Below are 18,531 nucleotides of genomic sequence, written 5' to 3'. Positions count from 1 at the left end.
GAACAGTAACACAGTGGCTGCTTCCTGCGCAAGTTACCAGCACCCCTAAGCGCAGTATAGGCAAGAATGCACATTGCGCAACAGTTAGTGAAGGAATAGAAGGCTAATTTGTCAATGACAGTAAAATTTCCCCACATTGTATTAACATTTAAACTTGCTGGTAAGTATTTCTGCACAAAACATAAAATTTGTACAGCTTTAGGTTACCTATGAACCTGGAAAAAATGAGTAAGATAAGTTTTCCTAAATAACAACAAACCTTTTTAAGTTCTGGATTTTACACATTTTTGTTGCAGTGAGTGAACAAACAGACTTTTCATTGATTAGTTAGCAACTTATCTGTCGTAATACACACTAACTTGTTATTTGCCAGTACTTGTATCCTATGTTTACTTTATAAAAATTTAACTGGGTTTTTGGTTCACTTTTTAAATGATACTTTTCTCCTGTATCAGCTCAAATTTAATTTCCTATCACAAGAAATAAGACACTTTTTAAGTTACTGTAGCCTTTTATTAACTAAGTTCCTACCATTACAAAAGTATAAAAATCATTGTTGTAGCTTTTCTTGACTTTAAGCCAACACATTGCAAAACAATAACACTTTCCTTAACAACACACATTCTTCAAACACCATAAATTAATCCTGCTGATAAATCAATATTATAAAATCCATCATGTAAGAATTTACAGAATTAGATTTTTTTTTTTTTACATTACACCATTCCCTCACTTAGCAAAACTAATGCGTTCCTAAAAATATTTTGTGTTATTCGAAATCGCGTATTGTGAATCATTCCTTAAATAGCACGACTAATTTTCTTAATGTGTTCTAAAATTTGTAGGAAAATATTCTATACATAATATAAATTTGTAGTAGAATAACACTCAACAATAAATATGTCACAACATTTACCTTTATAAGCCTACCATCAATACTTTGTATAAGAAATATCACACCGCGTAAGTGGGAATAGGTGGTTATGTACTTATCGTCTGTCATCTGGTTGGCCCACACAGGCATGACCTTCAACTCATATCACATACCTTTCCAGAAATTTTTCAAACCATCTTTTACTGGCAGTGAAACCGATATTACTGATTGATATTTACATTTTAATTTTTTCAAAAGTTTAAGTGCTTATTCTTCGTATCACTGCTTTGTTCACACCAATTGTGTCAGGCCAGTGATTTTTTTTTTTTATTGTACCATTCATTTAATAGCCTTATCCACGTGAATCATCTGTTCATTTCTGTTCTAATGTCAAATATCTTTCCGCTAGTAACACCAACAGCATCAGTCTCATATAAACATTTGATAGTCATTTTGTAAGATTGCGCGCACAGTTGATTTGCTTAAAACTAAAGCGTAACCAACATAAGTGTGGTTTTCATGACAATCTGCATGCAGTAATACTTACAGTTTTGTCTAAAATACTTGAACATGAAGCATTATGCTCTCACTTGGAAGCCATGATTCCAACTGCAGGTGCTTGCGGACGTACAGTTATCGGCCGACGAATGGGCAGACGTTGCTTTGTGATTGTGCGTGCGGGTTCCCTGCCACGGGCTAGACTGAAGTTTATTACAGCCCGGTCTGTGGCCGGGAGACAACGGTACGGCACGGCAGCATACGCGTGGACTTAAAAACATTTTGTACTTTACACTCCATAGCCACAACTGAACTTGCCATAGCTGACGTTTGTTCAACAGCTGATAGTGTAGTCAGACCTGCACGTGAATATCTTCGTATGGCTAACTGTATGCCACGGCACATCTGCGGTTTACCGTGGGTATTGCCCGACTTTTTTTTGCCTGTGGCGGTTTCGTGCTAACTGAAATCTACAGGCGTGCTATTCAAGACTGGAACAGTAAAATTTACATCACGCTAAATGAATTCGTGCAATTTGAAGTTGTGCTAAGTGAGGGATTGGTGTATTTAATAACAAAATATCTGAAAACTTTAACACTTGTTTCATCCTGGGGATCAAAGCCATAGTTAACTCCTAAGTAACATTGAAAAATTTATACAACGTAACACACATAACTACTAAACAGTGCTTAATAAACTTTCTAAACTCAAACAAAATAATCTTAAATTAACTAAAAATGACAAACACACAAACTTGTAACTAATTGAGTTGAAAATGCTTTACTGGAAAAACAATTTAATACAGCTTGGCTTAAATAATTAACTCCCTCTATATACTTAGTATACTAAAATGGCTATAACTTATAACAATCCAGACAATTAAAACTAGACTTACCTATCGATATACTAAACACTTTTTGAAACTCACTAGAGAATATGTAAAATGAGTATGTGAAGAACTAACTTCGAGCATAGGTAGGCCTAAATTATGGAAAGTGAAATATCAAATATTTCAGCTCCTTGTTTTCAGAAACACCTCATTGTCATATATTACATAAAATTAGACAGCATTAAAATCAGCTCTGCAAATAATTTTTTGTCACCTTACTTTTGAACACATTTACATGAGGGTAATTTCATAATTATTGTGTTATTTTCTTAAGTCCCATTTCAACTAACTTCTTTTTAATAACTTCATCAACCACCAAGTATAGAAACTTATCAGTTGTTTGTGTACAGACATGATTTGCGGTAACTGAGTTCATATGTTAACTCCATAGTAAATGGCAAGCATGTGCAGAAAATGCTAAATAAAAACAAACTTAGTTAACATGGGGGTACATAACTACAGTAGGTACAGTGTTATGTTCACATGACATGTATACTAGGCTGAAGTCTTTGATTACTTTTTGTGTATTCCTGTAGGGAAACAAATTACTCAAAATAAATACTAGATAATTGGTCAAACGTGTGGTTCTAATTCAAATTTTTAAATTAAGGGCTTGTATTTAATCGATAAATTCTGGTTAACTATAAAAGAAATAAGATAAGAAATTTGAAGTAATGCAATGTTTCAACTTTTGACAGTTCCAATTAACTTAACTTAAACCAAATACATAACACTACAAAAATTTTAAAATTAATTTTGAAGTGTGAAAAATATTTTATTTAACATATTTGTTGTTTACTGTTCAGTTAGTCACATAACATTTATGCAGCCAAGTTTTTAATCACTTTTAAGGAATATAATTTCACCAACAAATTCAAACGACTTGCAACAAGACACGCAACAATCATACCATGCAAGCTAATAAAAAGAAAATTGCATGTAACAGACTAAGGAAATAAGCAACCTTACGCTGTTATGCATGAGTGCAAGCCTTATAAAGTACTGTACATACAATATGAGTAGAATACTGATACAATAAGTGAATCAATAAAATAAACATATAAAAATATTAACCATGCTTGGTGGTTTTTTTTCTTTCAGTTTTAGACAACAGAATAACATATGAAATTATTTAGTGATGAAAATGAAAGTAAAAATTTGATATTCTGAATCAAGCTTCAAGTGATTGTTGTGCCAAATAGTTATTAGGGTTGGTCTGATGCAAAACAACTAACACGTTAAGGATTACAGTCAATCTATTGCATGTCCAAACTTTATGCCACAAGCTATGAATTGCAGGCAGTATGATGGGGTAAGAAGATACAAAGAGTTAAGAAATTTCAGTGAGGTGTTTCTGAAAAACTGGAAAATATGCTATTTACAAAAAGAAAGAATGTTTTTAAAACAATATTTTTTATAAAACTATTAAACATTCAACAAATTAGAATAAAAACAGCAAATGTGCTGAGCACAACATGTTTTTTAACATGTATACGTAAACAATATATCAGAAAAATTTAAAACACTAAAAATCCAACACGTACTTAAAAACTATTTTTAATGTTATAACATTTTTATTTTTCCAAAAAAATGCACTTAACGTGCTTGAGGACGGAAAAGAACAAGGTTGTTTAAGCCAACCTTAGTATCTATGTACCTTTTTTTTTTTTAAGTCTGCAACGTGTGCCTTGCACTCATTCCAGTATTCAAATTAAATCATGCATATTATATATGTATTTTACTAGTACTTAAAATGTCTCAAACAATTTAGCAAGAAAGTAAAACAATAAACAACAAACTTTTAAAAACACAGTTCAGTTTGTACAATCAACTAAAATCAATTTATCTGGCTTACAGACCTGATTTCACTTGTGTTTGATGAATAAAACTTAACTAGTAAATACTTAAATATAAACTATACACTCTACCATAAAATAAACAATTCACAAAAACAATCCCTATGAAACCCTTGAGAACTTAACAATTAGGAACTTACATATGCTATTCAAGCTATGAATGATAAGATTGCAAACATATGTCAGTGCAACAGTCACTTTGCTTTAAAATATCAAAGACAAATTACTCTCGTTATTGACCTCTTCAACCAAGTATTCGTGGAACCTGACGCCAAACAGGCTTCACACCTATCATTCATCCAGGAACCATTGCTTGAACATCAGAATTTCTCATCAAAGTGGGATATCAAGACAACTTTATTTTGAGTGATTAATTCTGTAAGAAACTCAATTATGATTTATGGGCACATTCAGTGGTCCTGAAAACTCTGCTTTCAGAGCTATTCTTGCGAAATCAGCAAACCTTACTACTGTAATAACACATCCAGTTTGAACTGTAATTAAATTTTGATGGAAATGTTTAGGATGCAGCCGCTGTTGGTATCACATCTGATTCGCAACTAAGAATGGACTCTACTTAATTGTGTGCGACGGAAGCAAAGACCTCGACTGACGAGAGGGATCACAGACGTCGGTGCTAAGGAACGAAGGAAAGGGGTCTGTAACAACTACTGACTCGCATCACCGTGTTCAACGTAGCCGGCAAGCTCTGAGCACCGACAAAGTGTGTCTCCTTAGAGCGGACGTCATTTCGAGTAGTTTTGTCAGACTTGTGAAGTGTTTGAGAAGCGTGCCAACACGGCCGCCGGCCCACCGGGGGCTAAGTCGATGCGGGAGCTCCCGAACAGAGCAAGGGAACCAGGCCAGAAGTCTGGGTCACAACGCCGAGATGTAAAACTGACTCGTGTCGACTAACAACGCCCGTTGAAAAACTTTCGTAACACTAGATGCCGGATGTAACATACAAATGATCAAGGGTGTGTTCATCGCATGATCAATTCTTGCTGTTATGAAAATTTTAATGTACATAAATGACACGTACTACGGCATGTTAGGGGGGGGGGGGGGGGGGGGGGGCATTTCTTTGACGTAGGCACGTACTTTTGAAGGCACTGCAAGTTTTTGTTAATATTTGATTGCATTTGTGGTATTATTATGTATGTTGTCACAAGCACGAAACCTGAAAGTCGTGACTTACATTGTCTGTACTGAAGCATTAAAAATTATACATTTCAAAATAGAAAGTTGCACAATTTGAAAATAAAATGCAGTTATTTCCAGCAAGATGAATGTGACATTGAATTAAAACACATTACTAGCTGTAGCACAACTAAACTAAGATTTTCACTGACAGTAAGTTAACAGTGACAAAACATTTTTCACAAAAGAAGATATGTTGAGATTTTCCATTAATACGACTTATGTCAATAATTCTAAATCATGTTAGAATGTAAATATGTTTCTGTTCAAAAAAATATCAACAGGATTATGGTCTTTGGCATTGGTTTGTAGTAGTGAGTGCATTTATAATGCTTCCACATGTAAAACACTAGATTTGTATGTACACCTGGGACATATGAGTGATTTGCAATCTACAGTATTATGCACAGACATTAAATGATTTTTTTTTTAAAACTCAATTTGTTACAAGAAGACTCATTAAGAATTTTAGTAAAATGTTGTGTTAATGATTGGTAAACCCAGGGTTTATCTTCCCAGGCTGATTATATAAATATGAATATTTTTTTCCCTTATCAAAGCATGCATTTAAACATTTATCATAATAAAGTAGGTATATCTCATATTCCCTGCTGAAGAGTTATTGGCACAAGGCACATAATAATTAGCAATAAAATGCCGTATTTACAATCATTTCAGCCATGAACGAATTACTGAATGATTGTGCTGCTTGTAAACTAATTACCAAAGATATTTTTTCTATGTGATCGGCAGATACCACATTTCCCCAATACGCACCACTGGTACTGAATCAGCAAACTGCTGAATGCAGTGGAGTCCCGCTAATCCGGGCTGGATGGGTCCTGATTTGTCCGGATCACTCAAAGCCCAAATTAAATGGAATTTGCCTTAAAATGCATGTAATTCAAGTTTTAGATGGATAAAACTATAAACGTTTGTGTTTTTTTTTTTTTTCACAAATACAACTTTTCCTATAGCTTAAATTTAGTTTTAACACTACTGAATATGTAGAGATTTAAGTTTTTAACTCTCAAACTTAAGTAGGATTAAAAAATCAAAATTCATTTGTGATTCAAATTCAAAATTTATTGACTGTAAAGCACATAAAAAATCACGGGATATGTTAAATCCTGTCCGGATTTGCGGGACTCCACCGTAGTTAATGCCAATACATACTTTCATCAATGCCGAAGTCAGCTAAACTTCTTTATTAAGATTATGATTTTATTTTGCCGTGGGAATGTTTCAAGTTTAAGGTGAATACTTGCATCCAACTACTCTTAGAGTGATTCACAACCCGTACTGATACTACGCAGATACCGTCACATCACGAGATACCTAGGCAATAACTTCTTCCAGTCGGTTATCACAAGATCACTGCTCTGATTGAACCACCAAAATTGTTTTTAATTCACTGTAAGTACATTGAAAAAATTATATTTTTCCCACACTGGCATCATTTTGATTTACTGAAGTGCAAGTGAGAATAATAGACCTAACAGCAACTATCTTATTTTAGTTATAAACACTACTTTTTGAACAATATAATATTTATTAGAATATTTACTGACATTGCTTCAAAAATGCAAAAACGTACGTGATTTTACTTCCAGAATCAAATACAGTTGAAAGCTTGGTGAGTAATTGGTGACAACGTTTAAACAAACTGATGTATCATTTTGTTAGAGTACTTGGGTTCTCGATGTTGAAAAAATTGACACTGTAACCATTAAAAAATTGTGCGTTCTAGAAACTGAATGCTCTGATTTGACTTAGTCTGTTGGCAAAGTGTAACTCTGTTTTGTAATATTTATAATGGTTACAGCCAAATTCTCAAAGCCCAATACAATAACTACCTAAAAAAAATCCCAATAATATTCATAGTGGACATCTGTATCATCAGAGCAACCATATTGGTTTTGCTGAGAACCAAAGTTAGATGAATTACTCTCAATGCTCTATGACTAGCAATTAATAACTTGATACACGAGGAAAGGTGGGAAAAAATCAGTACCAATAAGTGTGATACTTTGGGAGGAATGCACGTTTGCAAGTGATAAATGATAATATGAAAAACAATGGTTTTTAGGTATTGTGGCATCATTCACCCATACTTATTTTTTTTCTTGAGTGTATTTCAAAGGAGAGGTTCACTTAGGACCTTCTTAACCAATATAAAAATGTAAGTATGCAAAAAAAAAACCTGATTAAAAACTTGTCGTCGACCGTGACTGCTAAAGTCATTGTCACACGACACAGTGCGCTTAATCTTTGATTGGTAGCTGAAGCCCCAGCAACCATAAACTGTGGCATCGTAAGGAATGGACTGTTAGTGTTCTCTGAATTTGTCTGACACAAGCAATGCTTTTACTTCAATCAGTAACCATAAAATAATATTTAGCATGTCACACATGCAACATTACTTTTTTTTTTTTAAGTGAAAATCAAATTTTTCTACAGGCAAAAACCATTTTGGTAGGCCTGCGCCAATATCAGCTTATAGTTCAAATAAAATTCAAATACATACATCGAAATATTCTCAAATATCAATAGTCTTTTTCGAATATTAAGAGTAGAGAAAACGTTTTCTTTCAACACTATTTTATGATTTTTTAAAGTTGTATACAAACAATTTCACATTAATGGTTATAAATACTGAAAAGTCTTAAACATAACTATAAAAGAAGCATGCTTTCAATTTTTTATGAATTTTTTTTGCAGTGGTTGGAACATTGCCTGGTTTTCTATTCAAATCGACGAAAAAATATCTGTCCAGTCTCAACAAACCAGTACTGCTGTTTAGTGAGACGGCACTAGGTAAACTCTCGATGGTTGCGTTGGCCGGACCGACGTGTTGAAACTAGAATGTACGAGTTTGTATTATATAAAAAGAAAAAAAAATCTTTAATTCAATCCTAATTATTGTATCAGATTGACTGCGACAGCTTCAACTACACTTAGAGAGCAAAAAAAAAAAGTGGTATTTTTATTATTTTGAATGTGTAAGTAGGTATTTGAATTTCAAATTGAATCAAGTTTGAATAATAAATTATTTGTTTTCATATGTGATACTGGTGGTATTGGCGCAGGCCTACATGCAGGTCCGTGGCTCACTGCAGCGGCTGGTAGAGCGCGGAGCCCGGGGCGCGGTTGAAGGGCGCCGTGTGGGCGGGGGCAAGGGGGTCGGTCCCCCGGCACGGCGCCCGGGCACGGCAGCCCCCCTCACAGTGGCTCAGGCTGTAGGCTGCGAGCGCGCCCACGTAGGCGGCCCAGGCTGCCGCCGACACGCTCTGCGCGGGCTGCAGGCCGCATGGCGCCAGGCTCAGCTGCCACAGCATCTCGTGCAGCGGCGGAGGGGGCACGCAGCGCGCCCACTGCAACACGGCGCCGTGCCCTTCACTTCCCGCGGCTCTGTGCCCCACACACGTCAAACACTTAGAAAACAGTACATAACTGCTGGTATTCCAACACGAGTGCAGATATGCGGAGAGGACGGGGACGACAGCTGCCTGGCACAGACGGCACGGTTCCAGAGCTGCCCCCCACCTCACCGTGTCTTAGCGCACGTCAAGACCGTCCCAGAGCCCTTCTGAGTTGAGCTGTCCGGCTACCCACTAGCAGTCGTTCGCTGGAAGCCTCACGTTTCACGTCGTATTTCAAGTCTACCACAGTGTCCAGAAGCTGAGCAGAAAAACGGTCACAGTTCCAGTTGGAATGTATTACTTGTCATGACAATGCAAATGCAGTTTATGGGGAAATATCAATACAGAAATGAACGAGATAGGTGTGCGGTCTTTGCTGGCGCGAGGGACGGCAGTTACTGGCCGCGACCGCTCGGGAGGAGACGAGTCGTCGCTGGGGTCCGCACCCAAGTCCACTTCACGCACCTGTTCTGTTGGCAGAGACTGTGTGGTCCAACCATTTGCTAAGTTTAATATTTGCTTTTAATAAAATGTTCGGTGTTACAAATACTTTATATTTACGACATCCCCGATCCCTTGGACCCTGAATTCCCTAGTTCACTGACGCTCGACTTTTGGAAACCACTGTAACATTTCCGACTCACATTCACAATAAACAGGATGTCCACCTTCTGGAAAGTCACGGGAACTCCCCAGTGGCAGTAATTCGAGGGGAAGTACTCGTGCTGCAGTCTGCCGTCAAACAGACTGGAGATTCTTTTTATTAAATCTTGTTAATGGCAGATAAGGTTCTGTTTGAATTAAACGCTATGGAGATGGTGGAGGCTGGATTTGATTTATCTGTTTTAAGAAAATTGCAAAATAGATAAATTATTTCTAAGAAAAAAATACATGGAAATGGAAATTCAGGGATATTTCCTTACAGATGTAGGCGGTCACCTTGATAATGTATTCAAATTAGACAGAAGGTGTACTTATAGTTCAGAAAGTGCGAGATCATTGTGAAAGTCATCGCCGGCGGGGGCAGTACAGTTACCATGTCGGCGCTCCGGAGGGGCTGGAGTGTGGGCGTGTCGGCCGCCTCTTCCCCCGAGGCCGGGCGGGACTTGACGATGCTCCTGGGTCGGCCGGCGGCGGTCCCCGGCTCCGACCGTCCCACATGGGCCTGCGACACACACACACACTCGCCCACCTCTCTCGGCTCACGAGGTGATCTCCTGTCAAGGGGGTGCCTCCCATTACACGATAACATTTTATATTTACAGTAATTACTAGAGACCTGCAACATTCGCGGTTTCGACGGCCTTCAGGATAGACTGCACATACCCCTGTACACTCGGGCAAATAACGCAAGTTCATTGGCTGCCGACTTGTAAGTCGTCTCAGCTGGTTTGTCTGTGATTCGATTCTTCTTTGGTCGAGGGTTTATAACTGGTTGAGATTCGTCCAGATGAACAGTAAGCCAATAGCAAAATCATTTAAGAGGTATATGTGTTTGATTTCTAGCCTATCACCGAATGAATCCGCAAATTTTGCAGTTCTCCAGTAATTACAGATAAACTTGTAGATTTTTTCAACTGTTTAACCTTCACGAGATGAAAAATATATACAGCGCATACATTTTGCATAATTAGCTGCCAAAGTTACATTTTTAACGTGTTTGGGTTGTACAAATAAGGAGAATTTAATTTGTTGCAGAACTGAAACTTTTTAGGTTCAACTGCAATGCCACTGGCTACTTCATGATATGGTTTGTATTTCTATCACAAAAACTCATTCCGTGTTTCTTGGCTGTCAAAATCGTAAACAATTTGATGATATTGAAATGCCAGGTAAAATTAATTAATATTTTATAATAATTATAATTAATATATAATATTAATTAATATTAATATATAAAATATACTATATATATTATTAATATATATGAAAATAATTAATAAACAATAATTATTGTTTTAAATTATTTCTGTGATAATTACATGGCTTCTTAGGCAAACAGACATGTAATAGAGTATAAAGAACGATGCTTGATTGTGAGGTTCTTTAAGCAGGCCGTGAGAAGCAATGTCGTAGGCTGCCAGTTGGCTTATTGCACGGGGACGTCACAAAGACCTTGTGCAGCTGAAACCACTCTGGCTACCACACCCTGGAGCACGGTCAGGGAAGGAAGAGGTCCCTTGACTCTAGAGTTGCTGGTGTTCAGTGGACTAAGCATGACCTGAAGTGTGAGCCCGGGGAAGCGAACCATCTGCCCCTGCGCGGGACCAGACCGGGACGAAGACACAGCTATTCTCCGAGGAACAGTCGCGTTTATGTCGAGCAACAGCGTCCTGCACGAGCCGTCTAACAATGTGCAGAAGTTTCTGAGCAACAATTCTTTTTTAAAAACTGGTCAGTACGGTAGTTCCGGTGGCATCTCAGTTTCAGAAATACACATTACATGTCATGATACTAGCTACTTCTCTGGTTGCTGGGAGAGCAGTCCTGCGTGCAAAAACGAAGAACATGGCCAGTCACTGTTTACTCGTGGCAATCCAACGAGTTCGAACTTACATGCTACGGCATGCCTTGTAACCCAATCGGATGGCTTTCAAATGAAAGGAACTAAGCAACCTATGCATGGAACTGAGAAAAGAGGTTGTGAAGGTACGGTTGTTGTGTTAAATCCAGCTGAATGGTAATTGGTTCGGTGGATTACAGATGGCAGCACAGGGTACAAGGAACTTTGTACTATTTACGTAAAGTAATTTTATAGGTTTCTTATCCACGTGGTGTAGATAACTCAAAAATTTAAAAAAAAAAAAAAAGGGGGGGGGGTTTTTGTCTGTAAAGTCGGTTAACGGACGATAATTTTACGTGATAACGTCATAAGAAAACATTCATGAAATATTGCATAATTTTTAATTTTCAGATATTATTTACAGATTTTGCAAATTTAATTTAAATAATTTGTTTAAGTATAATCACGAACAATTACATAGTTATAGAAACAAACTGAAATCAAATCAATGTCAATAAATTGTTAATTTTAAATGACGAAATTGGACAAATAAATCAAATTTTTTTTAAAATTGCTGCTATTAAAACGCCCCGCCTTGTCCTGTTTGATATCACAGAAGACATTCTCGGGCGGGAGTGATGCCGGCGGGGAGACGCGGACTCACCGCCTCGCCGGGGCCCAGCTCCTGGGGCCAGGCCACGCGCACGCGCCGGCCCCAGCGACGCACGTGCTCGGGCTGCAGCCTCTTGCGCGCCACGGCCGCCGAGAGGTGGTCGCGGTACTCCAGGCACAGCGCGAGGCTTCCGTCCGTGCCCGGCTGGGTGGAGGCCGCGATCAGGCCCTCCGTGCGCCGCCCCACCTCCTGCGCACAACTCCTCATCCGTCGCACGACTCGCTGCAGGTGCAGCACTCCGTCACACAGAATATATGTTATAGGAACACATCACATTTACATATAGATCGTCTTTTAGGCCGAAAATAGTTTTTAGGTTCAGTATATTTCCTGACTGGAAAGAGAAATTCGTCACTTTTATTATTAATGAAATTCGTATGTGTGTGTGTGTGTGTGTGTCTATATATATATATACATACACACATACATATATATACATACACACACACACACACGCACATATACTACATTTCCTACATTCATGTCTATTCCTGACACTGATCCTGAAAACCATGTCACATTGTGTATCCTCCTTACAGAATGGGATTACAACTGAGGGCTTACTACAGAACCAGTCTGACGTCAAGACCCACCCCGCGACCAGCCCTGGCTCGCCGGCGTGCACGAGGGGCAGTTCTCATTCCGAAGGTCATTTCGAAGTGTGCTCAGATCACCGCACCCACGCCACGGAGCCTCGCCGGGACACAGTAACTGACGAGGCTGATCTCTGGCCTCCCACCCTGACCTCCCAGGCCTCGTCGTCGCAGGTCGCGGGGCGAGGGAGCTGGGGCCTGCACTGAGGAGCCCTCCCAGGACCGGCACTCCCAACCCGCTGTGTCGCCGTCGGAGTGGCCGCTCTCCCCCGCAGTGCGCTTGTCGGGGTTCTTCCTCGGGAGCTAGAGGCCCCGCCTGGGTCAGCTCTCAAACACATCCGTAGCCACAAGCCTTACAGTATATACAACAAGTATATTATTACTTAAGTTTTTCTTTCCACATTTGAAAGTTTTATAATGTCATATAAAAGAAACCCCCCCCCCTTTTTTTTTTAAATTGATTTCCTTATTTACAAAAGCACATTTCTTAAATTCCGAACTTTATCAGATCGCCATGTATAAACTCTTTCACAGAATATTCAATAAATCATATTGTTTGCTTTTAAATTCTTATCTTCGAATGTATTGCAATATTTGTCAATAATAAACAAGATATTTTTTTTTATGATGGTACAAATTTAATAAAAAATAATATTGGGCCGTTTACATTTCATCAGCTTTAAAGTTTGCAGTTGCCGTTATAAATAGTTGATAGTTTATTCCAGCTTACCACAGTATCATGTATACCCGCAGATAGCATTATGGAATTAATTATTGATGAACTGACTATTGTCTGGGTTTCAAGGCTTTACCGAAATGGTAGACTAATGTCTAGGGAAAGGTGTTCTCTTGAAAAACCAAGCAAGGTACTGACTTCGAGTAAGAGAGAAATCTACCAGTCCAACAATTGCAAATAAATTCCTACCCTGAGACATGATTGGCAACAAAACTTGGCAAACTTTGGTACAGTATCATTTACGTTTGAATTAGACAGTTCCGCATCTTTCACAACGTCTCCTTTTTCTTTATTTTTCCATTTCTTTCTCATTATCCTAAACTTATCGCAAGTACCCACATCCAAGTCAGAAAAGGGCACACTTAAGGCCCAATCAGGTTTTGAGGCTCCCCACTGCCGGCTGTGGACGCTGCAAACTTGCAACAATTGAATTCAAACGGAAATTAACATCTGATGTTAAAGTTAGTGTAAAATAACAGAGTTACGCACATATACATATTTCCTGCAACTGAATTCAACTCAAGATATTTTGGAGCTGACGCATACTTTCAAACAGGCATATTTCTTCTAGAATTGCTTAGAAACTGGTGACAAACGAGGGTGTTCACTGTTTTGTTTTTTTGTACGCAGTTGTTGCAAGATTAAGCAAAATTTTGTGAAACGTGTGTTGTTGAAGTGAAGTATCTTCTGGCGCGATGGGAGGAACATGTCAAGGCTGAATTTTAACGCAACTTTTTTCGTGAAACATTGTTGTGACACAAAAAGGACGGAGAGCAGGTAGCCGACGGTGCAGAGAACTGTTCCCTCGAGCAGGCTCCACGTGGCGTGCGGCTCAGGTGGAACCCCGCCGTGCTGCAGGGATAGGCGGGTCACGCCTGACGCCACCCGACTTGCTGGCGTCTAGTAGGGGAGTGTTTGGACAGAGGGCAACACAGAGGGGTTTTCAGCTTATTGTTGTGCACGTATTTGCAATAAAATGGTGTCCTTTCAAGTACGTATTTTTTTAATTACATGTGTAAATCAGTTTTGTTAAATGAGTAGCCTATTGTTTTAGCTGTGTAACTAAACATTTTTTTGCTGGTATAACGAATTCTTTTCATGCTTTAGTGTGCCTGGGTAATTATTTGTTGCAAATTATTATTTGATTAACTAAATCACACACCACATTATAGTGATGAGCCCACGAGAGAGTAAATATAACTAAAAATATGCTAGTTTAAAAAACGTTTGAACGAATCCCATCCGTGGAATATTAATTGTTTTTATAGAAGTGAAACTTTTATGGGTGCGATGAGAGTAAAATTTCAATTACAATTTCAAGGCCGAATTTTAATGCAAAGTTTTCATGAAACGATGTTTTGAAACGTTTCTGACGCCGAAGCTATATAGAGAGCACTTACGTGTTTGCCAAAGAAGTTTCACTTATACTATCATGTGTACTGAGCTATACTCGCTATTTATTTTGTTTGCAAAATGTTTCCGTACGTAGATGTATTTTGTGATCTCAGAGGAACACATAAATCCTCAAGTTTAAAAAAATTAAATAAATAGTCCCGACTGTCCATGTGGATTTCGGGATTCACATGTGAATATATGTACTTGAATATTTGGTGTGTAAAATTAACTAAATGACTTTTGTTGTTTGTTTGTCTCTTGTATGACTGCACACATGTAGTCAGCAAGCTGACATCTTTAACAGTATTTATGAATTCAAGGCCTTTGCATCAACAATCTCATTGCAAGTCAAAATATGTAGTTCTTTTTTGTCACTGGGAACATGTGCTTACATTGTTAAATAACTCTGAAACTACTGGACACATTTCATACGATATGTACAATGTGAAAAGAATAATTGTATTTATTTATTTAAGCAGGTTTGTACTCTATAGTCTGACAGATTTTGTTTGAAATGTTCAAGCAAACTGACTGATGCAATGTTTCAGTCCACTTGTGAATCGTGAATTATTTATAATAACTGGAATTTCCTTTCATTACTTCCAGCCAATATATATATAAAAAATTTACTAAACTTTTGTTAGAAAAGTCCATAAACTACAGAACCTTAGCAAGGTAGGTATTTGTTTTAAACATGTTGTCTATATTATTGAAATTTTTTTTGTCATCCACTCAATAATTATACGTCCATATAAGTAAAGCTGTTTACATAGTGAATATAATTTGAAAGTTTTTATAGAAATGTTAATGCTTTAATGCAACTATAAGTTTTAATCACATTAATTATAAAAATAAACTTATTTTTTTGTTTATTTTCATATATTATCATTGCATTTTCTTTCCAACTCTTAACAGACAAAATAAATCCACAGTAGATATAAAAGAATGCATCTTAGTGGTAATTTTTAAATACCTAAAAGTTAAATCTTTTTGAATTAAAAATTGTTAGTTATGTAAAACCTTGATATAATCATGTACACAATACTAGGCATACAAACTGATAAACATATATTTTTTAAATGTATTGAATAAATATAGTCCCAGTTAAAAAGAGATACTGTTTCATTTCATAGTCAGGAGCATACACAAGAGGGAGCAAGGTGTATCCCCTCTTGAAATACAAAAAAAAAAAAAAAAAAAAAAAACTATATTTCCAACCAACACAAACAAAAGGAAAGAATTTGAAAGCAAACAGAAGGCAAAAGTGGTTCCGTAACTCCCTCCCCACTCTCACAAATTAAAATTCAACAAACGCTCCTGCACATAACATGTCTCGGTTTTCTATAACAATTTGTTTAGCTTAAAAATTTTAAATGAAAGAGTTTAAAACAATCCTCACAAAGCTTACTTAAAGGCCCTGCCTACCCGGGAACTCATAGTGTGCAGAGCTTTAGAAGAAATCATGCGACATCATACTGCTTGAGAAATCCTAGTGGTAGCTGTTTACGAAACGCATTTACGAATGTGCTGAGGGTGGATTGGTGGTTCTGTATCTGTATTTGGTTATTAAACTGTATTTTTAGGAGAGTAAAAAGTGCTAAAACGTGTGTTTTCAGAATAATGTTTAGACATGAAACAATAAAGTTTCTTGAAAGTGCCCAAGTGCCTTTCATTACACCTTTATATTAATTTCTCCACCATCTAATGTTATGGTCACAGTTGTCCTCTGACAGATGAAAAGACCGCACGCCAGTGTAGAGAGTTGTGCTTAGAGGTGACATCGTGCTAGAAGCACCAGCAAAAGTTTCAATTATCATCATGCCTTACTAACTCAAATACACCCCTGACTTACTTACAAACTCTTATTTAAAAGGTCAACTCTGCAATTAAGAATGTAAATTCTGTTGGTCACTAGTAGGTATCAGAGTAAATATTAGATGTCTCCTGGTTTTTTCAACAATGCAATAAATTTACTACTTGTTACAACTGCTGTAACAAGACCTATAGACATCTTTCTGTATTTCATTGTTACTTACTACTCATAAAGAAAAGAAGAGGTCACAACAAATCAAGTCAATGTCTACTCAACAATACAAGCCTCACTAAAAAGTTCAAGAATACACAACTTACCTCTTTGAGATTGCTAACGCTAATAGTTATTGGCAGTCCGGTGAGCCACAACTTGCAATTATTGTTGGCCTTGACAACAGCCAATTTCTGATTGGGTCGGATTTCATATTCGTTCAACATAATTGTAGCACTTTCCATATACTCTAGACGAGTGTACTTGACAAAGCCGTATCCTCTATTCTGGCCGGAGAAATCCATCATGAGTCGCATTTCATACACTGGACCTGCCGTCTGCATTACTGGTAGCAATTCGTCCTCGAAACAATTCTTTGGAATCTTCCCGACAAATACTTCACAATCTGTCGGTGGTACAGGATCGGTCCAGTTTGCTACAGAACTAATTCTTTGCCCGTTCCTCTGTAAAATATCAAAATTATATTGTTTCATAACGTTCAGGATTCGTTCGCCGATGTCTGATTCCATTGATAAAATTTTTTGATTATAAAAGTCGTAAAACTGCAAATATGCCTGCTATATGAACTGCAAACTCCAACTACACAAGAAAACGCCACAATACTCTCTTATTTTAGTGCCTACTTTCACCCCTTCTCAAACTTTTGCAAATAAAACAATATATATAATGAGCGTCCACCAAAGCAATTCTGATTGGCAAAACATCGCATCTAAAGATTGTTTAAATCTTATTCCCTCCCAATAAATACACTTCCCGCCTTATTTTTGGCGGTAAGAAATAATTATTTAATAAAACATATATAAATAGAAAAGTATGATTAAAGTAAAATTTGCTGTTTGATTAAAGTAGTCCAATCTTGGTCATAAGATAAATTAAATATCAAGTTATGGAAAAAAATATATAAAATTAAGCGGTAATCCAGCGTATTTAGATATTACTTGGCGGCAAACATTATTTCACCTAGCCAGACATGATAAATTAAATCAGACTTTTTTTTCCAAAACTTAAAAATAAAACTAAACAGAAATATATTCAGTAACATCAAAACTAACAGATCATTAAATGCTCCAAGAAAATTAATATTTGAACATTAACTTGAAAAAATTGAAACTTGATAAAAGTTTTTTTTTAATAACTCTGAAAAATTATATTTATTTTATAGTAAACTTTATCAACTCAAAAAAAAATATACATTTTATCTGAAACGAATTTTGACTGTGGAGACTATGCATGTTAAATGGCATGCAGGGATATTTTGAATTGTTTACAAAGACCATACACAACTTAAATTTGACGCCAAACGCCGGTGCTCCCTCTGGTCCGCAAAGGTCGTTATGCCACAACAACACTTGCTCCTAAGTGCATCGAACACGCCCGAGCGTGATGACCGCGGAGTGTGTGAAAGTGCGCCGAGATGAACACCAAAGCGACGTCAGCGCCCGGCCGGGTGTGGCAATGCGCCTAATTAATTGTATAATTATTTTGTCAAATTAAAGCAACTAAATTAATAACAATTTAAAAGAGGATTCATGTAAGGGAAATTATTTCTAATTGTTTTATAAGCATATATTGTGTAACTTGTCTTTACATCCAAAACTGGCCGGGTCGGTTTCCCCGCGTTCCACGTGGTTAGGCGCGAGGCCGCAGGGCGGTCTCGCGCTCAGTTACCGTCGGAAGCTCGAAGGGGTCGTGCGCTCCGCGAACGTCGCGCCATCAACTATCGCGCTTCATCTCCATATCAGCAATAGTGTAAGTCTTTTAAAATCCTTTAACTAGCTCGGCGCCGACCCCACCCCAGTCGCACGATATTTCGTGTGACTCGTAACTTAATAAGTTTTATCCCGACAG

The sequence above is a fragment of the Bacillus rossius genome, chromosome 1 (genome assembly GCF_032445375.1).
Source record: "Bacillus rossius redtenbacheri isolate Brsri chromosome 1, Brsri_v3, whole genome shotgun sequence".
Classification (NCBI taxonomy): domain Eukaryota; kingdom Metazoa; phylum Arthropoda; class Insecta; order Phasmatodea; family Bacillidae; genus Bacillus; species Bacillus rossius.
This window is presented reverse-complemented; position numbering follows the sequence as displayed.